The sequence below is a fragment of the Tamandua tetradactyla genome, chromosome X (genome assembly GCF_023851605.1).
Source record: "Tamandua tetradactyla isolate mTamTet1 chromosome X, mTamTet1.pri, whole genome shotgun sequence".
NCBI lineage: Eukaryota > Metazoa > Chordata > Mammalia > Pilosa > Myrmecophagidae > Tamandua > Tamandua tetradactyla.
The window spans coordinates 126,394,005-126,420,051 of record NC_135353.1 but is presented as its reverse complement, the minus strand read 5'-3'; the positions used below and the strand labels follow the sequence as shown (position 1 = coordinate 126,420,051).

At 36.2% G+C, this 26,047-nt stretch overlaps 1 protein-coding gene across 4 annotated transcripts in view; it reads left to right on the top strand.

Moving 5' to 3' along the window:
* The window catches only part of KDM6A (lysine demethylase 6A), a 295,823-nt gene that overhangs the window by 83,355 nt on the left and 186,421 nt on the right, over positions 1-26,047 (top strand). The window lies entirely within an intron of this gene.

Genomic DNA, 26,047 nt, shown 5'->3' with positions numbered 1-26,047 from the left:
CCGGCCCGGGGTCCGAACGCAGGGAGGGTGTCCGAACGCAGGGAGGGTTGCTGGTCGCCGCAGCCAGGGAAAGGGCCCGTCCGAATTTCCTAGTCGGCCCTGGGCAACAAGCGTGGCGGGAGGGCGCCAGCGGCAGCGGCCCGCCCGAGAGAGTGCACGTTCCCCGGGAGTCACGGGGTCACCGTTCTCCGCGGCCTGGGGGTTTCCGATCCAGTTCTCTCAGTTGGTCCGGGGGCTGCGTGTGGTGTGGGCGCCAGTCGCCTTGGTTTCAGGGGACCACCTCTCCAATTCTCCCAGCCGGCCCGGGAAGGGGGAAGGGAGTAACTCCGGCCGCTTGCCACCCCGCCCGGTAAGGCCCGCGCGCCTCGGCGATCTCACCCGAGCTGCTTCTCTCAGCCAGCCAGCCGTTCCAAGATGGGGTACGCTGTCTTTTTTATCTCTGTTGTGGCTTTGGGCGCTTTCTGTATCGTTTCTACTCCCCTAGTAGGTGTCCTGGAGAAGAAACTAAGATCCGCGCGTCTTACTAAGCCGCCATCTTCCAGGAAGTCGGTACTTATCTCTTTTTTAAAAATATTTTTATTGAGAAATATCCACACATGTACAGTCCAACCATATTATGCAATCAGTGGCTCACAATATCTTCACTTTGTGTATTCTTCACAATGATCATTTTTGGAACATTTGCATCACTCCAGAAAAAGAAGTAAAAGGAAAAATAAAAGGATTCATACATCCTTTACCCCTTACTTCTCTTTCTAATTGACCCATATTATTTCAGTCTATGCAATTTTTACTCAGTCTCCCCTATTATTAATTTTTATCCTTTTTTATTTAAAGGCATTATGCCAAAACTAAATGCCAGCAAACAGGGGACATGGGGGTAGGAGTATGGATTCTTTGCAGTTGAAAAGGGAATGTCTTCATATATGTTGTGGTAGCGAAGGCATGTCTGTTCACTTAGGTTGGATTGTATGATGTGCGAATAAAATTGTTAAAAAATAAACAGAGAAACATGCTAGAGAAAATGTGGAGAAAGATGTACCTATTCACTGTTGGTAGTGAAGCTGAGGGGTGCAGCCCCTCTGGAGGGCAGTGTGGTGGTTACACAGGAGGCTGGAGGTGGGGTTGCTATATGATCTTGCAGCCCTATTGCTGAGTGTATACCTGGAGGCATGAGAATGGGGACACAGAATGGACATTTGTGTACTGACTGATGTTTATGGTGACTCTGTTTGCAATTCCCAATGAATGGAGGTGGCCTAAGGGTATAATGAATGAGGTTGGAAGGGAGAATTGTGGTGTTTACATACAAAGGACTACTCTGTGGCTGCCTGGAGGAATGAGGTTGTGAGGCTTGCAATGAATTGAAGGAACCTTAAGGACAGTATGTTGAGTGAAAAGTCAGAACCAAAAAGACAAATATTATCATGCCTCACTCATGGACTAACTGTGATATACAAACTCAGAGAACTGAAGTCAAGAGCATGGATTATCAGGTTGGGGGCTACTGTAAAGGGTCCTAGACTGCTCTTACAGCAGTCATATATATTTAGGAATTGTAACTGATATTTCTAAATTCTGGGATACTCAGTTATTTGTATATAACCTGGTCGTTCCCTGAAAGTTTGGGTATTTATGTGACACCTGAGACTCAGAAGTAGAGGACTGAAGTTATGAAAGTCGGCATTACCCCATTCAGCAACTGTTAAAAAAGCCTAAGAAGTGATCAGACTTTATCTAGAGGTATGAATGAAGCTGATCTGGACAGGACTAAGGTAAATCAGAATACTGGGTAAAGAATGATATGGCCCATATTTTCAAACTTCAGCCTGTGTGTGAGACCAAAGGGAGAGATGTTCATTTGATGCAAAATTTATATCGGGTAGCACATTATCTAATTTAACTTGTATGGTCAGTTTATTTGAATACCATAATTACATGGAACCTTGAATAGGGTGTGAGATCTTGTTGGTTTGTATGGGTTAGTGTGATGCCACAATATATCCCAGAGCAATTTGAGCAGAGAATAAAAAAGTATTTGCTAAGTCCCCTTGAGGGACTGGGGAGAAAGGAGGAAGAATTCAGCTTCCCCCTGTGGGGAATTCTTGATATTTTCACAGGGTATGGAAATAGCCAATTCAATAGGCTGAGTCCTCAATCTTGGGGCTGGCACCTATGAAGCTTATTCCTGCAAAGGAGAAGCAAAGCCTACTGATAATTAAACCTAGGAATTGCCACCAGAGAACCTCTTTTGTTGCTCAGATGTAGCTTCTCTAAGTCAACTTGGCAGGTGAACTCAGTGCCCTCCCCCTCTACACAGTACTTGACTCCCAGGGGTGTAAATCTCCCTGGCAACGTCGATCTGACTCCTGGGGATGAGTCTGTACCCAGCATCATGGGAATGAGAAAGCCTTCTTGACCAAAAGTGGGAAGGGAAAAATGAGACAAAGTCTGAGTGACTGAGAGATTTCAGGCAGAGTCGAGAGGTTATCCTGGAGGTTATTTTTAATGCGTTATATGGTTATCCTGTTTTAGTTTATGTTGTATTGGTATGGCTAGAGGGAAGTACATGAAACTATTGAGGTGTGTTCTAGTAGCCATGATTCTTGAAGACGACTGCATAACTATATAACTTTTACAGTGTGACTGTGTGATTATGACAGCCTTGTGTATGATGGTCCTTTTATATCCAGAGTATGTACAGATAGGTTAAAAAAAAAAGATACTTAATTTTTAGAAGTTATCCTTAAGTACTCTATAGAAAGTCTGAGTCTTGTTCTGTTTCTAGTTACCTAATATGATTTCAGACAGGTTACTTAATCTCTCAGTGATCACTTTCCTCAGATGTGGTGCTAAAAGCAGCTACTATCCCATAGAGTTATTGTGAAGTTTACATGAGAGTGCAGGTGATACACTCAGGCGTGCACAGTTCAGTGGGGGAAAATCTGTTACAAATTCTAAAACACAAGAACTTTAAACAAGGATAATGACACTCCCTGCTTCAAAGAAAAAAGTCCCTCAGACCTTTCTATTTAAAACATAATAAAATGACTTTGAAGACTATAATATTGGAACAAGTATTTCAAAGCATGTATTTACTGAGAAATAAATGCTTTTGAGGCTTGCTGAAGTCCCTCTGTCTAACCCCCTTTAAAAAAGTTTCCTCTTTTAAGTATAAAGAAGAAAACATAAAATTCCCACAAACTACTACCCAGATAACTACTGTTGACATAAAAATTCATATGTGTACATGCATATGCATATGTGTATGCATATGTGTAGAGAGTTCAAAGTGAAAAAAGCTGTAATGTCAAAATAAAGCTTCCTTCAATCTCCCTACTATTATCAATTTCTGTTCAGGTTTGTTCCAGTGCTTCTGCATGTGTTTTTGGTTGTATTTGATTTTACAGAAATGGATACAATGTTCAATAACTTGTCCTTTTAAAAAAATGCAATGGTATTGAGATATATTCACACACCATATAATCCAGTTCTTCCAAGTATGTACCTAATAATGGGGTTGCAGGATCATATTGCAGCCCTATACTTAGCCTCCTGTGGAGCTGCCACACTGCCCTCCAGAGGGGCTGCACCATTCTGCTTCTTCCCAACAGTGAATTGGTATATCTCTCTCTCTTTATATCTTCTTTAGCACTTTTATCTTTGTTTATTTTTTGGGCAGTTTTGCTCACACACCATATAGTCCATTCTAAATGTACAGTCAGTGTCTCCCAGTATAATCACATAGTTATGCATTCACCACCACAATCTATATGACAGTATTTTCTTCTACAAAGAAAGAAGAGAGGAAAATAAAAAAGAACAGCAAGAATCCTATACCCCTCACCCATATCCCCTTCTTATTGACATTTAGCTTTGGTATGTTGCCAGTTAATGAAAGAATATTACAATGTCACCATTAACTATAGATCCTAGTTTGTATTGATTGTATTTTTTCATATACCATTCCATTTTTAACACCTTACAATGGTAACATTCATTCATTCTCCCTTATGTAGAAACTTTCTTATATTTGAACATGTAATAACCACTGTTGTCCACTCTAGGTTCCATCAAATTATACAGTCCTAGTTTTTATCCGCTGTCTTTCCTTCTGTAAAGATAGCCTTCCACTTTCAACCATACACTCAGCTTTGTTCATTTTGCTTAAAATATTGCACTACCATCATATACTTTTGTGCTATCCAATTTTGAATCTTTACACTCAATTTTGTTGTACACTCTGTACTCCTTCAGCTTCACATGCCCTGTCTGTACCCTCTTTCTATCTCATAACCTGTTCTCAACTTTAATTCTCAGTGTTTGCTCATTATAATTAGTTCATATTAGTGAGACGGTATGGTATTTGTCCTTTTGTTTCTGCCTTATTTCACACGCCATAATGTCCTCCTGGTTCATCCACATTGATGCATGTAGCATGAATTTATTCCATCTTACAGCTGCATAATATTCCACTGTATGTATATATCACATTTTTTAAATCGTTGAGCTGTTTACATCTCTTGGCAGTTATGAGTAATGCTGCTATAAAGATCGGTTTGCAGAGTCTATTTGTGTCCCTGCTTTCAGTTCTTCCAAGTATATACCTAGTAAGGGGATTGCTTTATCATACAGCACATCTATCCTTAGCTTCTTTATGAACCACCAAACTGCCTTCCAGAGTGGCTGCACCATTCTGCAGTCCCACCGACAGTGAATGTAGTGTATCTATTTCTCCACATCCTCTCCAGCACTTGTAGTTTTTTGTTTTTATTTGCTTGTTTGTTTTGATAATGGCCATTCTAGTAGGTGTGAGATTATATCTCGTTTTGGTTTTGATTTGCATTTCCCTGATAGCTAGTGAAGTTGAGTATCTTTTCATATGCTTTTGAGCGATTTGTATTTCCTCTTTGGAAATGTGTCAGTCCATATCTTTTGCTCATTTATTGATTGGGTTGTTTGTCCTCTTGTTGTGTTGCACTTACCGTTTGAAATACAGTGATTGGAGGTCTCTCCAATATTAGAAACATCATCAACTCATTCTTTTAAGCCGTTTTTGAATATTTCACTGTATGGATGTATTGGAATTTATTTAATCAGTTCCCCCATTGTTAGATATTTGTTTCTAGCTTTTTTTTCCTTAACGTTGATTTAAAAAAAAATATCAAATCATGAGAAAAGTTGATAGGCTAGTATAGGAAACACCTGTGTATATTATTCACCTTAGATTCACTATTTCTTTACCTTTTGCCATATTATGTATACTCTTTCTGTTCACATTTTAATAAATCAGTTGAAAGCTATGTGAATACTTCAGCATGGACTTCCTAAGAACAAGGCCATTGTCCAAAATAACCACAGCATACAGTCAGTTTTGGGAAATTTAACATTGACAGTACTGTTATGTAACATATAGCCTATAATAAAATTTCTTTGTTCTTCTAACAGTATCCATTATAGTTATTTTTAAAATCCAGAATCTATTTAATGATCACATTTTGCATTAAACATAATTTAGTCTTCTTTATAGTTCCCCAGGTTTGTTTTTTTTTCTTGAATCATTCACGATATTGATATTTTTGAAGAGTCTAGGCCAGTTATTTCATAGAATGTCTCTCAGTTTTGATTTGTCTGTTTGTTTCCTCATGTTTGGATTCAGTTTTAACATTTTTGGATGTTTTTATTGCATAAATGATATGGTGTCCTCCTCTGACTAACATGAAAGAAGCACATAATGTTCGTATGTCCCATTATTAGTGATGCTGAGTGTGCTTATTTGGTTAAGGGTAGTGTCCCCTGTATTCCCCCCCCCCCCCCCCCCCCCCCTTTTTTTTTTTAACATGGGCAGGCACCGGGAATCAAACCTGGGTCCTCTGGCATGGCAGGCAAGCATTCTTGCCTGCTGAGCCACCGTGGCCCACCCTATTTCCCCATTTTAAAGCTGCCTCTTTTGCTTTGTAATAAATTATGACTTTACAGATTTCCTTATAGTTTGCAAATATTTTTCCTCATCACTCTTTCAAGCAGTGATTTTAGTATCTGTTAATGATTCTCCCAAATCAGTTACTATGATGGTTGTAAAAATGGGGATTTTTAAATTTCTATCATTTATTCTATAGTTATTGGTTGAAATTCTTAAGTAAAGAAGCACCAAAATTGACCTATGTTTGGCCAGTGGAATCTCCTTTAGCCTAATCTGTGTCTTTTTTTTTTTTTTTTTTTTGCATGGGCAGGCACCAGGAACCTCTGTGTCCATTTGACATTCAAGTACTTTGTTCTAGTTTGCTAGCTGCCAGAATGCAATATACCAGAAACGGAATGGCTTTTAACAAGGAGAATTTAATGAGTTGCTAGTTTACAGTTCTAAGGTGGAGAAGATGTCCCAATTAAAACAAGTCTATAGAAATGTCCAATCAAAGGCATCCAGGGAAAGATACCTTGGTTCAAGAAGGCTGATGAAGTTCAGGGTTTCTTTCTCAAGTGAGAAGGCACATGGTGAACACAGTCAGGGCTTCTCTCTGGGCTGGAAAGGCACGTGGCGAAGACGGCGTCATCTGCTATTCCTCTCCTGGCTTCCGGTTTCATGAAGCTCCCCCGGAGGCGGTTTCCTTCTTCATCTCCAAAGGTCGCTGGCTGGTAGCCTCTCTGCTTCGTAGTATTGCTCTCTCTGAATCTCTCTCTCCAAAATGTTTCCTCTTTTGTAGAACTCCAATAAACCAATCAAGACCCACTCAAATGGGTGGAGACATGTCATCACCTAATCCAGTTTAACAACCACTCTTGACTAAATCACATCATCCAGTAAGATGATCTCATTACAGTTTCAAACATACAGTATTTGAATAGAGATTATTCTACCTTTATGAAATGGGGTTTATATTAAAACATGGCTTTTCTTAGGGGGTATACTTCCTTTCAAACCAACACAACTTTCTTACATTTTAGCCGAAAATGGTGCAGACTTACATTGTAGCTTAACTGTATCACAGAAGAGCTAGACTCTTTTTAGTCCCTGCTGTCTTTAGCGTGTTGACTTATTACCTCACAGCTGCACCTCCAGACAAAATTTCAAGCTTTAGGGTAGGAAAAAAGGTAGCACTAGCTTCCTCAATCGAAAGGGCAATTGCTTTCCCAGAAATACCCTTTTGAAGTATTATGGATCAAAACTGGACAATAGTGGTTTCAATGGAGTTTGTAACAGGTGGTACAGGAGAGGGGAGTTTTAAATGTTAGTTGAATTATGTCCCCATTTTTGTTTCCAAAATTGAGTTTTATGTTCTCTTTTGTTGATTCTTAAACAGTTTTTGGGCTTGTTAATCACTCATGTTTTTGTTTGTATTATGCTTCATTAATTCCTCTCTAACCCTTTGCTCTTTCTCTCCCTCCCCCCTCCCTCCCATCTTCCTTGCCTCCCTCCCTCCTTCCCTTCACTTCCTTTCCCGCTTCATCCCCTTCCCCTCCCCTGCCCCTAGCTGCTTAAATTGTACAGTTAATTCATTTATTATTAATCATTTATCAACTTCTTTTTAATATGACTGTATTTAAGGCTATTAATTGACCTCTGAGCTTGCTTTGAGGTAACCCTTCCATCACTGGTAAGATCCCTCTATTTTTTTAATCCCAAAATTTCCACTTCATTTTTTTCTTTAGCCATTGAGTTATTTAGGAGAGCAGCTTAGTTTGTGAATGCATGATTGGTAAATTAAATTTCTTTTTACTTAAAATGGATTGTTGATTTGTTTTCTATGTGTCACATGTCTGTCTTGTTTCTCTGTTCCTCCTTTATTGTGTGTGTGTGTGTTTGTGTGTTAGATATTTCCTAGTGTCCTATTTTAATTTTTTTGTTGATTATTTTAATCTATTTTTTGGGGGAGTTATTTTCTTAGAGATTGCTCTAGGGATTACAGTATGCATCTTAATTTATCACTATTTACTTCATGTTAATATTAACTTCATTCCAGTAAAATAGAGACATTCATTTCTTTCCCTCACCTTCCTTTCTTTTGTTATCATCATATACATCTATCTATTATAAGCCCCATGATATAGTGTTCTGTCTCACCCTCACCCTCCCCCCCCAGCCATAGAACTTTCTTTAGTATTTCTAGAAAGCCAGGTTTGCTAGCAAACAAATTCTCTTGGTCTTTGTTTATTTATTTTTCTGTCATTAAAATAAATTTTTAATTGAGAGATAACTTACATTCTGTTTTAGGTTTCCTAGCCACTAAAACAAATACCGTACAATGGGTTGACTTAACAACAGGAATTTATTGGCTTGTGGTTTCAGAGGCTAGAAGGATCGCTTCCTTCCAGGGTTGTTATCTTCTGGCTGGCAAGCCATCTTTGGGGTTTCTTGCCTTTTCTCACACATGGTATGCACATGGTGTTGCCTTCTTCTTTCTCTTCCAGGTTCTATTGACTTCCAGCTTCTAGCTGTACCCTGTGTCTTCTCCTTCCATGTCCTTTCCTCTTCTCAGTTTTTAAAATAATTTTTAAAATTTTCTTTACATTTTTAATGTCCTGCTTCCTGTAGGTCACCCCTGGTAATATATAGCTTAGTCACCAGCCAGTCATAAGTAAGAAGTCATGCTTATACACCTTGACGCAGTAATCCTTCTGCTTTTTACTGAAGTGATATATCGGTAAATAGAGAACGTTGTTGGCTGGGTATACTTTAAGTTCAGGTATTTCACAAGTCTGCCCCAAGGTTTACTTTCTGCATGAGCAAATCCTCACATTCAGATGGATATGAATAGAAAGCTAGAGACCTCTCTGATCTCTCCTGAGTGTGTACACAGCTTTCCAGACCCCCAGGAATATGTGGAAGCTTATCAACATCTACTGTGGCCATCTCATTACCCAGACCTTTCTGTAAAATTTCTGGTAGTTTTTTTGATTGCCCTCACCAATAGCTCTGCTTCAGGCAGCTGTGATACTGGCTTTCCTCAATTGCTTGGAATCAAGATTGTTGTTCTTTTCTATACTCTTGTCAAATCAGATCAGTCCATATTATCATTAGAGCTGCCATTTTTCACAGCTTTTTCTGCCTTGGTAGAATTACTATCCCCAGGACATTGGGGAGAGGTAGCCCTAGGTGAAAACACTGGCAGTACATACAAGTTTTCTAAGATTCTAATTTTATTTGAAATCTTAAATTGTGAGGTGTATTAGTCTCCTCTGAGTCCTCCTTAAAAGGCCTCCCATGATTAGATTTAGCATCACTAATTGCAGAAGATACTCCCCTTTGGCTGATTACAAATGGAATCAGCTGTGGATGCAGCTGACATGCTCATGACCTAATCCTATGAAATGTCCTCATTGCAACAGACAGGCCAGCGCTTGCCCAATCAGATAAACAGGTCCCACAACTTGGCCAAGTTGACACGTGTCCCTAACCATGACATGGGGTATTGAATCATTTAATCCTAACAGTAATCCTATGAGATATTTGCTGTAAAACATCCCTATTTTATAGCACACACAGAGATTAAATGTACTTCTCCAAGGCTACACTGCAAATGACAGAGCTAATTCAGAATTCAGGCAACCAGGCTCTAGAGCGCACCCTTTTATTCACTGCACTCAGCACTGATGGCATTAAAAAGGGTAAGAGCGTTTGGATATTTTGGCACTATAAATATCATAAGTAACTTCAGTGCCCATTGTAGCGTCTTTCGCTCACTAATCATTCAGACAAATGAGACCTGATTAGGTCACACTTGGGGTCAGATTAATATAAAAGGATATGGGACAGAAACATAGCATGCCAGTAGAGTAATGAAAATATCAGGCATTTCTCTTCCATGGGAACCCTTGTAGTAATACGGAGGCTAGTATTTGATCCGTGAAGTGACAGCTCATGTCTGAAGACTCAAATTTAAGTTGGTGCAAAGCTACCCTAGTGTTTTAGTTTCCTCTGGCGACTGTAACAAATTACCACAAAGTGGGTGGTTTAAAACAACAGGACTTTTTTCTCTCATATTTTTGGAAGTTGGAAGCCTATAATCAAGGTATCAGCAGGTCAGTCTTCTCCTGGAAGCTCTTAATGGAGAATATGTTCCTTGGGTTATCCAGCTTCTGCTGACTGTCACCATTCCTTGGCTTGTGGCTGCATCTCTCTCTGCTATAACTTCACATTGTCTTCTCCTGTCTGTCTGTCTCTGAGTTGTTTAGGGCCTACCTAGATAATCTAGAATAAGCTCTTCCTCACATCTCTTGCCATGTAAGCTAATATTTGGAGAATCCAGGGATTAGGAAGTGAATGTCTTTGTACCCAAGCTCCTCACCCCACCCCCTTTTTTTGGTGTGTGTGTGTGTGTGCGCGCGCGGGCTGAAATTGAACCCTGTCTCCCTCATGGCAGGCAAGCATTCTACCACTGAACCACCTGTGTATCCACCCCTTTTTTTGGTGTGTGTGTGTGTGTGTGCGCGCGCGCACGCACGCGGGCTGAAATCGAACCCTGTCTCCCTCATGGCAGGCAAGCATTCTACCACTGAACCACCTGTGTATCCATTCCCCCTTTTTTGAAGCTGACCACACCTGGCTTAGAAAGCCCACATTCCCAAATAGGAACCTTAATAGTCTTCTGGGCATTGTTTCTGTGGTTTTTTTGTAGGGACATGCTTAGTTCAAAGAGTCGCTATACTGAGGGAATCTCAAAGCTTGTGGCATCCTACCAGATATTTGTAGTTCATTTGCATTTCTCTTACTCTGGATTTCTTCACCAATCAGGGGTAATTTTGACCATAATCAGTGTTGCTAATATGCTGACTTGCCACCTTTATTAGGTTTTATAGATAAAAAAGAAAGTTAATCCAAGGTCATATTTGTCAATAGAGGAGAGGGGGTTTTGTTTACCTTTTACTCATAGTAACAAATTACTTGGAATAGACCATAGATGGTTATATATTTTTTTGTCTCATAATCTTCCATGATTTATTAATACTGCCTTATACTTAGCCCTTAGGAAGAGCAGTGAGTTGATGACTGACTTTTTATTTTAAGTTGAGCTGTATGACATTGTAAAACTTATGTTTGAGGTTTTATAGTTACTGAAATGCTTTTGTAAGTCTGAGTGGTAGGGAGGAGGAGATTTTTTTTTTTTTTTATCATATTTGAGAATTAGAAGAAGCACTAATATTTGCTGTGGGGCAACTAGGGTGAACATGAAGAAAGGAACAGAAGAGTATGTCATAATATTATACATATCATAAAATCACATTAATATCACCACTAGTCACATCAGAAAAATCTTTATATTTTGGATGCTGTTAGGCTCACAGTGGTGGGAGATATAAATTTTCCTAAGTTCTGATTTTTGTTTGAAATCTCAGATTTTATCATTGACAACAAATACCCAAGGATTAACATTTAATAACATGATTTTTACTGTTTCAGCAAGGGCATTCCTAAATGAAACTGGCATTAAAAATAAAAATGAGAAACAACAAAAATTATGAGTATTTGGTGGTGAAGAATATGATCATTCTAGTTCAGTTTGGTGGCACTGCCTTGGTTCCTGTTTTTATACAAACCATTGGTTTTGCTTCATCAGTATAAATGTCACCTCAGTTAAAAGGGGAAATAATTTTGACTTAGACCTCTTGAAATAGTTTTGGAGACCTCAGTTGTCTGAACAACCCTTTGAGGACACCTACCTTAGATATTACAGCATACATTTTTGAACTGTCACAGTCTAACTGGTAAATCTTACATCTTCTCTTTTCTTGGGCAATGTAAGAATCATATCTTTGCCTCCACCCCAACATCCATATTCAGTCCTTGTGGTGTATGTTAATTCTATACATTATTTAAACACAAGAATTCGTTCTTAAAGTTGTCACCCATATATTTAACCATATGCTTAACATTTTATTTGCTTGTCATTCCTTCTTAAATCTCTGACCTTCCCTTTGAGATAATTTTCTTTTCAGCAAGAGAGTTGGTGACAAAGTCTGTTTTTATTTCTCTAGCAATGTCTTTACTTCTCATTCATGAGGTATGTATTGAGGTCAATTCTTTTTTTGTATATAGGCTTTTAATTTTTTCAACATCATTTGTTGAAAAGATTATCCTTCTTTTGAATTGTGTTTGTACTTTTTCAAAAATTGGTTGATTATATTCAACATGGATATTTTTGTGAGTTCTGTGTTTCGTTCCATTCATCCACATGTTTGTCCTTTTTCCAATACCACATTGTCTTGATGACTATAGTGTTGAAGTAAGGAAATATGAATCTTCTGACTGTGTTCTTTTTCAGAATTGTTTTGACTGTTCTAGTTCCTTTGCCTTTCCATATAAATTTCAGAAGCAGCTTGTTGATATATACAAAAAAGTTTGCTTGAATTTTGATTGGTATTGCTTTTATTATATATCAAATTAGAATTGACGTAGATGAGTTTTTTCCAATTTGTAAACATGGTATATCTCTATATTTATTTAGATATCTTTGATTTCTTTTGGCAAATTTTTTTCGATATATTGTAGATGATATATATTTTTTAAATTTCAGATTCCAATTGTTCATTTCTAGAGTATAGGAATACAGTTGACTCGTATGTTGACTTTGAATACTACACTTACTCTAGTAGCTAATTTTAACTTTAACTTATCACATTCTACCTTGAAATAATATACCACATCATATATAGTACATTATAAGGACCTTACAAGTGTATGGTTCCATTTCCCTCACCCTATCCTTTTATGCTATTGTTGAGCATTTTACTTTTACATGTTATAAATACCACTACACATTATAATTTTTACTTCAAACAGTCTATCTCTATTAAAAATGAACTTTGTTGAGGTATAATTTACATACATTTAAATTAATCCATTTTAATTGCTTGATGCATTTTGAGAAATATATACGCCACCACAATGAGGATACACACACAGACACACACCCATGCACATACTTGTAGATTTTTTTTCAGAGAGACAGATATACAGTTCTTTGAGTTATAAGACCTGAATAGATTCAGTAACCATCACCTCAATCAGGATTCTGAATCAGTTCCATTATTCCAAAAAATTCCCTTGTGTCAGAATTTTGTAGGCAAACACTACTGTTTTAGTTTGTAGGCTGCTAGAATGCGATATACCAGAAATGGAAGGACTTTTAAAAAGGAAATATAATAAACTACAAATTTACATTTCTAAGGAAGTGAAAGTATCCAAATTGAGGCAACAGCAAGAGGTTACTTTTACTCAAGAAAGGCCAGGTCTGGAACACCTGTGTCAGCTGGAAAGTCACGTGGCTGACATCTACTGGTCCCTTGCTCCTTGGTTCCATAGCTTTCAGCCTCTATTCCTGTGGGGGTTCCTCACTTTGCTTCTCTGGGGCTGGCTCTCATCTCTTGGCTTCCCTTGGCTCTTTCCACGTTCTGGCTTGCTTAACATCTCATGGTGATAACTGCTGGGCTCCAATCATCTCCAAACATCCATGTCTCTGTTCTCTGAAGCAGCTATTCCCCAAGCATCTACATGTGCTCGCTCTCTCAGCTCTGAGGCTTCTTTCATTTCTGACTCTCTCCAAAATGTTTCCTCTTTTGAAGGATTCCAGTAAACTAATCAAGACCCATCTGGAGTGGGTAGAGTCACATCCCCATCTAAGCAAAAGGTGACACCTACAATTGGGCATGCCACATCTCCCCGGAGATAATTTAATGAACACCTTCTGCCCTACAATATTGAATTAGAATTCAAAAAAAACGGCTGCCCCCACAAGATTGAATAAGGATTAAAACATGGCTTTTCTGGGGTATATAATACTTTCAAACCAGCACACCTACCCTCACCTCTAGCGCCTAGCAACCATTGCTCTATTCTCTTTGTCTGTAGTTTTACCTTTCCCAAAATGCCATAAATACAATCACACATTACCATTTAAGACTGGCTTCTTTCACTCATTATAATGTCTTTGAGATTCATTTCTTCTATATCAGTACTTCATTTTTTTATTGCACAGTAGTGTTCCATTGTATGGATATACCATGGCTTGTTTCTCCATTTACCTGTTTAAAGATATTTTAATTGATTCCAGTGGTTATGAATTAAACTGCAATAAACATTCATATTCGGGGTTTGGTATAAACATAAGTTTTCATTTCTCCAGGGTAAATATTTAGGATTAGGATTGCTGGGTCATATGGTAAATAAATGTTTAACTTTGTACTTAACTTACAAACTGTGTTTCGGAGTGGCTTTCCATTTTGCATTCTACCAACAATTTATGGAATTTATAAGTGTTCTACATCTTTGTTAACAGTTGGTATTGTCAGTTTTTAAAAATTTTAGCTATTCAAATAGGTATGGGTGGTATCTCATTATGGTTTTAACTTATATTTTCGTTATGGCTAATGATATCGAACATCTTTTCATGAACTTATATTCAACATGCATTTCTTCTTTGGTGGAGTATCCAGATCTTTTTGTCTCTTTTATTTATTGCATGGTTTGTTTTATTACTGTCAAATGTTGAAAGCTCTTTATATATTCTGGACATAAGTTCTTTTTCAAGTATGTGATTTGTAATTACTTTCTTCTCATCATTTCACTTCTCTCTTCATTGTCTTGAGTTTTTTTTGAAGAGCAGAAGTTTTTAATTTTGATGAAATCAAATTCATCAGTTATTTCTTTTAATAATCATGCTTTTGTTATAATTTCTAGCCTAAGTCTCAAGTATTTTATTCTGTTTTGAGAGTGTTGTGGCTCAAATGTGAGTTCTTGCCCATTGTGCATAAAATCAATCATTAGACATCGGGATTTTGAGAAAATAAAAAGTTGATTTAGCAATGTTTAGGTTAGCCTTGGGGAGACCCTTGGGGAGACAAGATCTGTCTCCCCTATCTGGTAAGGTGAGGGATATTTATTGGATTAAACAAAGGGTTATGGGGCTAGGATGTTAAGGCTATTGGCACATTGGGACTGGCTAGTAAATATTCAAATTTAAGATTGCAAGTTGGTTAGACTGAGTTCTGTTAACTTTAGGAGTGGACCTTTGATGTTGCCAGAATTTATAATGGTCTGACCTCTTGCTCTCAGGTCTGGTATCCCTCTTTCCCGTTGTTTTTGCTCATTTTGATTTCACTCCCAGGGTATTTTATGTCCTGGGGCCATTTTAAGTTCAGGTCTTGGCTAAAAGCTAATTAAGGTTGGTCTGACTTGGGCTGTTAAAACAAGAACTTGTCTATGGGGTGTGTAGGTAGGAATTTCAGAGAAAAGAGAAATGGAACCTTGAACCAACCTAGTTAGGGAGGGAGCTACTTCTGCAGTTCATGGGGGTAGGGTTATGAAAAACGTGTCAGGGTCTACTACGATTTCCTTTTTACATTGTGCATTTAAATCTATGATTCATTTTGAGTTAATTTTTGTATAAGGTATAAGATTTGGATTGAAGTTCAATTTTTTCCTTAGTAATATCCACTTGTTCCATCTCCATTTGTTGGAAAAGGTATCTTTTTCTGTTACTGCTTTTGTACCATTGATTTGTGTGTCTGTGCCTTCACCAATAACATACAGTATCTTTTTTTTTTTTTTTTTTTTACATGGGCAGGCATCAGGAATCGAACCCGGGTCCTCTGGCATGACAGGCAAGCATTCTTGCCTGCTGAGCCACTGTGGCTCATACAGTATCTTTAGCTGTATAGTTTTAAGTAAGTCTTAAACTTGTGTCATGTGAGTCTTAAATCATTATTATTCTTTCCAAAAATTGTTTTGGTTATTCTAGTTCTATTGCCTTTCCATATAAACTTTACAACAAGCTTATCAGTATTTATAAAAAATCCTGCTGAGATTTTTATTGGAATTGCATTAAATCTATAAATCAATTTGGGGGAAATTGGCATCTTAATGCCGTTGAGTCTTCTCATCCATGAATATGGCCCATTTCTCTGCCCTTTATGCCTTTTGATTTTTTTCATCAGCATTTTGTAGTTTTCAGCATATGGATAGTACTATATGTATTTTTTTAGACTTAGTATGTTTCATAATTTTTAGAGCTCTTGCATATGGTATTTTTGAAATCTTGTTTCCAGCTTTTTAATATTAGTGTATAGAAATATAACTTATTTTTATATATTGATCTGGTATCCTTGTATCCTGTGACCTTGCTAAACTCACTTATGATAGGAGGATTTTTTTTCTTTTGGTAGAATTCTTGGGTCAGAGATTCTAAAAATAATAAAAATGTCTTTTATAATTATCCATGTAGCTACCATTTCTGGTGTTCTTCATTCCGTTGTACAGGTTAGGATTTCCATCTGGAATAATTTTTCTTTGGCCTGAAAGATTTCCTTTATCATATCTCCTATTGCAAGTCTACTGGTGGTAAATTCTTTCAGCTTTTGAATATCTGAAAACATGCTTTACCTTCTTTTGCTTGTTTGTTTTTGTATGATGTATGGTGGGGATAACATTTCATTCTTTTTCCATGTGAGTATCCCATTATTGCAGCACTATTTGTTGAATTTTTGTTTGTTTGGTTTTTTGTTTGTTTTTTGGAGGAGGGAAGTGCATGGGTCAGGATTACCTTTGTTTTGGATATTTTTGCTGAAGATAGAATTATAGGTTGACAGTTGCTTTTTCTTTCAGTAACTTTAAAGCTTGGATTGATCAATCCAAGAAATTTCCTTATATCTACGATGTAGCCTGAAAAGATTCTATAGGCAGTAATTTTGGGGGAATGTCCTTTGATTTCCTTTTCTCAAGGATTACTGTTATGCATTCTCTGATATTCAATGTCTGAAAACCTTTGTTTCACCCATTTTCACTAATCTTTTAGTTGTTTCATTTTGGAGTATATCTCTTCCCTTTGACTGCATTTTGGGGATAAACAGAAGTCCTGGTACTTGAGAATTTTAAATCTCAAAATTTCTTGTAAGAGTGGAAGATCCAGATGTCAAGATGTATGTCATTTCAGTAATTCAAGTGTATCTTTTGTGTGGAGAAGTTGGACTTAAGGTTTCTCTTGAGACCAGTGGGTTGGTATTTGTTTCACTGATTTAAAACAAAAATTTTAGGATGAGTTTAGTACTCAAGCTACATATATATATATATATTAGCAGTAGAGTCAGTAGTGTCTTGTTTTTCTGCCACAGGTGCTTTTAGATTTGGGAACTTACTGTTTTTGTTTTTAAAGTTTTGTCTTGTTTTGCTTTTGATGTGTCTGTGTGCTTGTTTTACTTTTTTATTTTTTTTGTAGTAAAGGTGATTGTTTTTATAATGATTAAAAATAAGGTAGGATGAGAAAATAGGGTATAAAACATAGGCTAAGTCTTCCTGTGGGGTATTGTGAGTGGGGAGTGGAGATATTTTGTGTTGCTTTTCTGCCTTGTGCTTGGTGTGTAAGTAGAATTAAGGAGGGGGAGCTAGTGTGTACACTATAAGGGGAACGAACAGCTGATCCTGGTAGTCCTCTTTCTTGGAAATGACTTGAGGTCTCTAGGAATGACCTGAGTTGAATAGCTTACTGCTCATAGGTTCTGGAGCCATACTGTTTGAATACAGCCTTTGCTAGTTCGTAGTTTTGTGATCTTGAGTACAGGATTTACCTTCTCTGGCCTGAGTTTTCCTACCCATGAAGTGGAAATAATTTCCATAATACATCCATCATAGGGCAATTGGGAAGATTAAATGAATAAATATATGTAAAGTGCTTAGAACAGAGTCTGACATATATCAAGAGCTAAATATTGACTATCAGTATTTTAACTATTAAATTATCTAGTTTGAGTTCAGTAATGTTCTGTAAGAATATTTTGCAATAGCAAAACATTTTAGATAGTTTATTTGAAAAGAATGGTACTTGAAATGCTGTGATAATTTCTTGAATGATGTTTAGCATTCAGCACACCCACTGACTGCAGAGTAGTTCAGACAGGCTGAGAAATCCAAGCCTGAGACTGAAAATGCTTAATTTTTTTATTATACTGATTAATATTAAATGTAAATAAATCGAATATAGGAGAGAAGGGAATAAGGTAGAGTAACAGATATGCAAGTTTCTTGGCCTTGTTGAATTGTTATCTTCTATAAAACATTTGGTATGGCTGACATTTACTGGGTTTCTTTTTTTCTCCCTTTATCTCTTTTGCATGTGTTATTTCATTTGGCTGGCTTTTAAAATTTTAAAATATTTTTTTAATTAGGGAAGGAGGGTTACATACTCATTTATCTCTTACATTCTTGGAGGGAGTTAGTTGCAGGCTTCTTTGGAACTCTCCTATTCCAGGAATTTGGGCTTCTATTTTCCTGCTGTGCCATCCTCAGTTTATGGCTTTCTTCCTTACAGTCCAAGAGAGTCCTGCTATCCAGGTGATTCTAGCCAGTAGGCAGAAGAGGGGTTGAAGCAGAGCACGTCCTTTCTTTACCTTGTACTTATATCAAACTACTTATATTGGCCAGAACTTAATCACCAAACTGCACCTATAAGGATGACTAGGAATCTGTCTTTATTCTGTGTAAACCTGTGTCTAATTAAATTTAGGTTTTTATTAACAAAGAAGAAAAGGAGAAAGGATATCAGGAGCATCTAAAAGCAGAGGAGAGTGTTATTGAAATATTAATAATAAACTGGGAAAAATGTTTTTGTTTGTAGCTGCACAAAATAATCTTCAATATAGTAGAACAAAAAGTTCAGGAATCAATATGTCATTAAGAATCAATAATCCTAAAATACTTTTAAGTGTGTAACCAATTTCCCTTATTTAAAAAAAAGTGTAATTGGTGTTTCAAAAATGGTTTAGACTTAGATAGTTTCAACTCTGAAATTCCTAAGTATATTTAAAGTGTTTTAAAAGCAGTTCAGGTAAAGGCATTGCTGAGTACTTGGTAAAGGGAAGAATTCTTTACTAATTTATCAGGCATATTTCTGGGAAAGATATAAACTTTAATGGTGTAGATATTTGTAGGATTTTTGGGGGGAAGCAGGAGGACAGAAGGATAGTATGTTTTTTAGAATGTTCTAGAAATTAAAAGCAGATAAACTATGACTTTGGAATCGAGTCAAGAAATATCAAGAATCAAGAAATAAGTGTTTGTAGGCAATGTGTGTGTATTTCTGTGTATGTATTATATATTACATATTGTATGCTTATATATTACATCTCTACTCAGTAGTAATTGATTAGTTGTGAAGGGATGAAGAAATACATGACTCAAAGGTAATTTAACCTTTGATTTGAATTGGTGTTACTATTGAAAAAGGAAAGTTAAGGGGGGGATGTGGAACAGGGCCAAAACATTTAATTTTTTCTTGCTAAATTTAAGATGATGTTCTAGTGTCCAAGTGGGGAAAATCTGGTATGTTGTTTAGAGTTAAAAAAAAATTTTTGCATTCCTTAGCATGGGGGCTTAATGAGGACCTGAGTGTGTCTCCCCCCCCCCCCCATTTTGGTTTTAAAAGCATGAGCACTTAAAAGTTTATAGGTCAGGCCAAAAGGGGAAAGAACGAAATGAGACAAAATAAAGTGTCAATGGCTAAGAGATTCCAAACAGAGTCTAGAGGTTATCCTGGAGGTTATTCTTACACACGAAATAGATATCACCTTTTTAGTTAAGGTGTAAGGAGAGGCTGAGGGTACTGCCTGAAAATGTAGAGCTGTGTTCCAGTAGCCATGTTTCTTGAAGATGATTGTATAATGATATAGCTTTCACAATGTGACTGTGTGATTGTGAAGACCTTGTCTGATGCTCCTTTTATCCACCTTACGGACAGACTAGTAAAACATATGGGTTAAAAATAAAATAATAGGGGGAACAAATGTTAAAATAAATTTAGTAGATTAAAATGCTATTGATCAATGAAAGGGAGGAGTAAGGGGTATGGTATGTATGAATTTTTTTCTGTTTTCTTTTTACTTTTTCTGAATTGATGCAAATGTTCTAAGAAATGATCATGATGATGAATATACAACTATGTGATGATATTGTGAGTTACTGATTTTATATATAGAATGAAATGATTATATGATAAGAATGTTTGTGTTTGTATGCTTAATAAATAAAATAAATCAAAAAATAAAAAAAAAATCAAGTTTATAGGTCAGGGTGGTGCAAGGGTAGCTCAATGGTGGAATTCTTGTCTAACATGCGGGAGACCTGGATTCGATCCCTGGAGCCTACACGTGCCAAAAAAAAAAAAAACAACAACAGAAATTTCAAAAGTTTATAGGTCAGTAAAGTGACTGTTAGAGAGAAGGTCTTTAGTTAAGGGCCAAGATAATCAAATGGAACCAATGAAGGAAGAGGAATGAGAAAGACAGTTTGGATGGGAAAAAGGATCCAGGAGAAAAAAAATGATGTAGGGGGGAAAATGATATAAAGGAGGGAGCAACCAGTTTGCCTTCACTTTTCTTTTTAACGTTTTTTAAATTGTAAAATATAACATATATACAAAAAAGTTTTTTTATTGCCTTCACTTTTTAAAAGCTTTTTTATTGTATAGTATAACATATATACAAAGCAGAGAAAAGCAGTAGTTTTCAAAGCAGTCTTCATTCAACAGGTAGTTCAGGACAGATCCCAGTGTTTGTCATGGGCTACCATATGGTCTTCTCATATTTTTCCTCCTAGCTGCTCCAGAATATAGGAGGCTGGAAGGCATAAATAATTTTTTTATCATCACAATTGACTTTTTTTTTTCTTTTCTGTGAAAAATCACATATATACAAAAAACTGTATTTTTCAAAGCATAACACCACAATTAGTTGTAGAACAGATTTCAGAGTTTGGCATGGGTTGCAATTCCACAATTTTAGTTTTTTACTTCTAGCTGATCTAAGATACTGGAGACTAAAAGGCATATCACTTTAATGATTCAGAAGTCATATTCATTTGTTAAATCCTATCTTCTCTGTATGACTCCACCATCATCTTTGATCTTTCTGTCCCTCTATTTGGAGGTGTTTGGGCTGTGCCCATTCTAACTTTTTCATATTGGAAGGGTCTTCAATAATATGGAGTAGGGATATGGAACTATTTGATATTTTGAAGAGGCTGGGCCTTCTAGGTTTCAGGAGTTATCTGGTCCAGGGACCCATCTGGGGGGTGTAGGTTTCTGGAAAGTTACTCTAGTGCATGGAACCCTTGTGGAATTCTATATATTGCCCTAGGTGTTCTTTAGGATTGGCTGAATGGGGGTTGGCAAGTTATGATAGGTAGCAATGTCTTAATGAAGCTTGCATAAGAGCAATTTCCAGAGTAGCCTCTCGACTCTATTTGAGCTCTCTGCCACTGATACTTTATTAGTTATACTTCTTTTCCCCCTTTTGGTCAGGATGGAATTGTTGAGCCCATGGTGCCAGGACCGAACTCATCCCTTGGAATCATCTCCCACGCTGCCAGAGAGACTTTCAGCCCTGGGTGTCATGCCCCACGTAGGGGGGAGGGCAATGATTTCACTTGGGAGTTGGACTTAGAGAAAATGATTGCCTTCACTTTTGATGCCTAGCAAGCAGTCAAGTGCCCAGAACTGAGTAGGTGCTCATTGGAGTGACTAGCATGATAAATCATTTTTAATTATCCGCAGATATTGTCTGTCAGTACTTTTGACAATAATGTTTGCATTATTTATCCCCTTTAACATAATACAGATTTTTATTTCTCCCCCAAATAGTAGGATGAATAAGGATTGAAACTATGTTGTATTGTATTGAATTGTCTTTTATTCAGAAAGTTTTGAGCTGCCAAAACCGTGACTCTTACATAATTCTTTCAGGGTTGTACTTAGAATTTTAGAAGCCCAAGGAATCCTTTTTAAAAAAATGCAGCTCAGAAATGTACGCAAAGTAAGAAGCTTTCTATCTCTTACTAAAATAGCTTAATAGTTTTATGCTTTAATTTTTTGTAGTGATACAAATCAAAGATGACCCATTTCATTTTTGTCATATTTAAGTTTTCCTCCTTTCTGGTGGAACTGCATTAAACTTGTTTTAAGTTATACCCATTCTTTGGTTCTCAGTGTACAGCTGCCCAAAATATCTCCTAAGTGACAGCCTTTTAAATATTTGAGTAGAGCTGCAACATCCTTAATGATTCTCCTGTCAGGCTCCTCAGTTAAAACAGTTTTCATGTGACATTTTCCAAATCCTTCACCAGCCTTATAACCCTCTGTGTGTTACCACCTATTAAAAAATTGGTACTCATAATTGAGGATAATGTTAGCAATCTCTGATCATTCATTATTGCTACTGATTTGTAGAGTATGTTTTATTAATTTGGGTCATGAATGCTTTCTTAGTAGCTGTATTTCATGGAAAACATATTGACCTACAGTCTGCTTAAATCTCTTAATGTTTTCTTTGGGGGAGGGGGAGGGGGCGGCGGCATGGGCAGGCTCCGGGAATTGAACCCGGGTCTCCGTCATGGTAAGTGAGAGTTCTGCCACTGAGCTACCATTCACTGCCCTCCTTTAATCTTTTATAAGGGGGTCTGCTGACTAAATAAACCATCTTTTATTGTTGGGTTTTTAAAATTATGGGGAGGACTGCATGCATGTTTGTCTTGTATTGAACTTAAAGTTTTGGTTTATTTATAATTATAAACATTTTTTGTTCACTTAAAACTATTGGGGTATTTTAAATCTATATTAGTTTTTTCTACCATTATGTCATCTGGTTATTACATTTAATCTTTTAAACTGGAAGAATTATTTGTTTAAAAGTTACTATGTATAGCAATTCTAAAATATTAACCATGCTGTCCTATTTTAGCTAGGCACTGACCAACATCATAAAAGACTTTAATACTTATTTTAACATTTTAAAAAATAAATTAGTTACATATCTGTGACCATGAACTCTAAACTTTATCTGTCAAAGTTTAGGAATAGGGGATAATGGCAGAGCTACTGTTTAGGGATAACTGACTTTTCAAATAACCAAAATAAAGCAGATACCAAGCACAAATCATAATGAACATTGTGAAAAATAGTAGCATATTGGGAGAGGAAGGGCATCCAAGCTCTACCTAGCTGGGAAGATCTTAGTTAACTCTCCTTTATTTTTCAGTATTTAATGATTAACTGATTTTATTTACTTTCTCAGTGTTTTTTCCCCAAGGAGATGGAGATTATAGTTGTAAAAGTTACCACCTTTAAATAACTATAGGATATAACTGGTTTTTACATACCCCCAGTGCAAGATATTCTTTATTTTTATAGACTTTTCATCCATAAACATAAGAAGTCTTGGCTTTCCTAATATTTAATGTATGGATTGAATATTCGGTTGTTCTGAAGCTTTAAAAACAGTCTTGATCATCACTGTCCAATATGGTAGCCGTTAGCCACATGGTCTAGTGGCTTTTGTATTACTACAGATTATAGAACATTTTCATCATTGCAGAAAGTGGATGATGTTAATTTAGATACAAATGATTTTTATTCAGATTTCTGACTATCCTCACACTAGGGTTAAAAGGAATTTTGACCAGAATGTACGAACATTCTTTAATAATTTTTATAAGATGAGAGGTAATGGTATAGGTTAATTGTGAAAAATTTGGAAAATATGGAAAAGTAAAATAAACAAAGAAGTTTCTGTATCATCTGGCTATGGATTTTCTATTTATAACATTTGTTTTATATTTTAGTCCTTTTTTCCCACAGGTATGTACAAACACACACAACTGTTTGTGGGGATGATTTTATTTGTGCACATTTAACAGAAGAAGCAATAGCAAGAATATGAAAGTAATGCTTTTCACTGAAAGTATTCTTTGCTTTATATAAGTTACCTGAACTTTATTCTAAATCTGAACTACCTATTTTCTATGTTTAGCCTTCTGACTAAAAATGGTATAAAAATATTTTTCATTCTAGATAATTGTATAAAATTGGGAGTGTTGAAAATTATTCCCAGCTATTTATTTTCCTTTAAATGCTTTTTAAAAATTATGTTAGTATTTGCCTGTATATAATATCAAAATTTAGTTCAAACACTTCAAATACATTCATGAAGTTTTACTGTAAAATGGTAGTACATAAGATATTTGGAAACTATTTTGCCATTTTTGCTCATATTCATCCTGTTTAATAATTTGGTTCTGTCAACATCAACAGTGCCTTCCAAAGCCAGTTTGGTAGGTGCATGCTGGGCTTATGGGGAGACAATTAAGAAATTGTTTATCACGCTTAAGTGTATGGATAGGTGAATTGAAAATCTACCCATTCTGGTTTTTACTTGGTGTTCTGTTTCATGACAGAGTTAATATATTTTAAGTGCATTCCTTTGTTTATAAGAAATTGAAGAAATGTTATAGATGTTCATGGTGGGGGCATCAAGATATGGTGATAACAGGAAGTATAGGGTATTGACATCTTTTTGCTTAAATCATTAAAGAACATTTCTTTGTTATTTTATCATGAATTGTTTTTTACCATGGAAAACATATTTGCTTATAAGTTTAATACTATTCAGCTGTAAGGAATTATTAGCGAGCAGTAGGAACCAGAAGTTTCTGAATATCTATCTTGCTGAGGTTTAAAAGACAAAGACAGTAACTACTTTACTGAGTGCTTTATTTACAATGCAATTATTAGCTTAAAAGTTACTCATTTTATTTAATGTAAAAATAAAAATTGTTATGCTGTAGTCCAATAGCCTTATGAGACTAATATTGTAAAGCACTGTAATAAATTGTATTTTTGAAATCTAACCATCTGCCAGATAAGAATTACATATGACTTAAATCTAAAAGGACCTTAAAATTTCATGCCTCCAAATTATAGTAATTTCTGAGACTTAATTATAGCATTCAGGCTTTTAATTATAGGGAAGCAGAGTGAGTAGTTTTCAGTGATTGTGATTTGGTATATATGCACATTTAGATAGTTAACAGTGGAATAGGAACTGAAGATAGTCCTCTATAAATTTTAAGCTTTGAGGATAGTAGTGTTATCCCAGAATTCATCTTGTTTAGGACAGGTTCTCCAAACTTGTTGAGTATGTATGTAAATTGGATAGGCAAATCTTAGGACATACCTTTTGAAACTCTCCATTAAGGCTTTAAATTTCACAGTAGTGAGTACTGTCTGTTCCACATCACATTTTCTTAACCCAACAAAAGCTCCTGAAGTGGTGGTGAAAGGATTTTTAAATAATAATGGAAGTTACTCAACTTTCTTTGTTTGAGGGCACCATACTTGGCAGTGTTCCTGAGAATGTACCCAGAGATTTGAGAAATCATATACATTTCTCTCGTTAGTGATGGAAGGACACATTATAACACAACAATATTGTGGCATATTTAATTTAGCAGGGAAGGTTTGACAAAATTAGTGTGAAGCTTGAAACAATCTTGAAAAGAGAGCTTTGTTCTTATCTAAGGAAAGGCAACGAAACAGAAAAGTACCTACTGTATGCTAATCACTGTGATAAACCCTTGCAGAAGTTTTCTAATTTTAATCTTCTTGTCCACTCTTTGAGTGTTATTAAAACTAAGACTTGGAGATGCTAAGTTCCCCAGAATTGCCTGTAGTTAATGACAACTGGAATTTGTAGTCAAACTCTAGGACTCTCTTTTTTCCATTGTTCCAGTAAGATCTTCATTTATTTCCTCCTTCTGCATTCTCCTGGATTGTAATTTAAAAAAATGGTATCTTTAAAATATATTATTTTTTTCTCCCAGGGAAGACAAAATGAGAGTATGAATATATGTGCATTATTATAGTGACAGTAAAATGAGAAACAGGGTTAGATTTGGTGTATGTATTATGAGAAGATAAAAGACAATTGAGAGGCATTATATGGTGCCTTAAAAGATAGTATAGTTTCTGTCAAAAAGCGGTTCAGTATTAATTGTAGCTGTTACTATACATCTAGAGATTCTATGAATTCTCACATAATTCATCAATATTCTTCCTGCCTGTGGGAAAGATGGATTTTGTTTATATCAGTGGGGACCATGGTAATAATTTAGATTTGCAATTTATGGATAAAGTTATCAAAGTTCTCTACATTATATTATTTAGAAAAAATTATTTCCGTTTTATAGATGGGAAAAGCACTTATGCCATAACTAGTGGCTCTACTAATAAATACT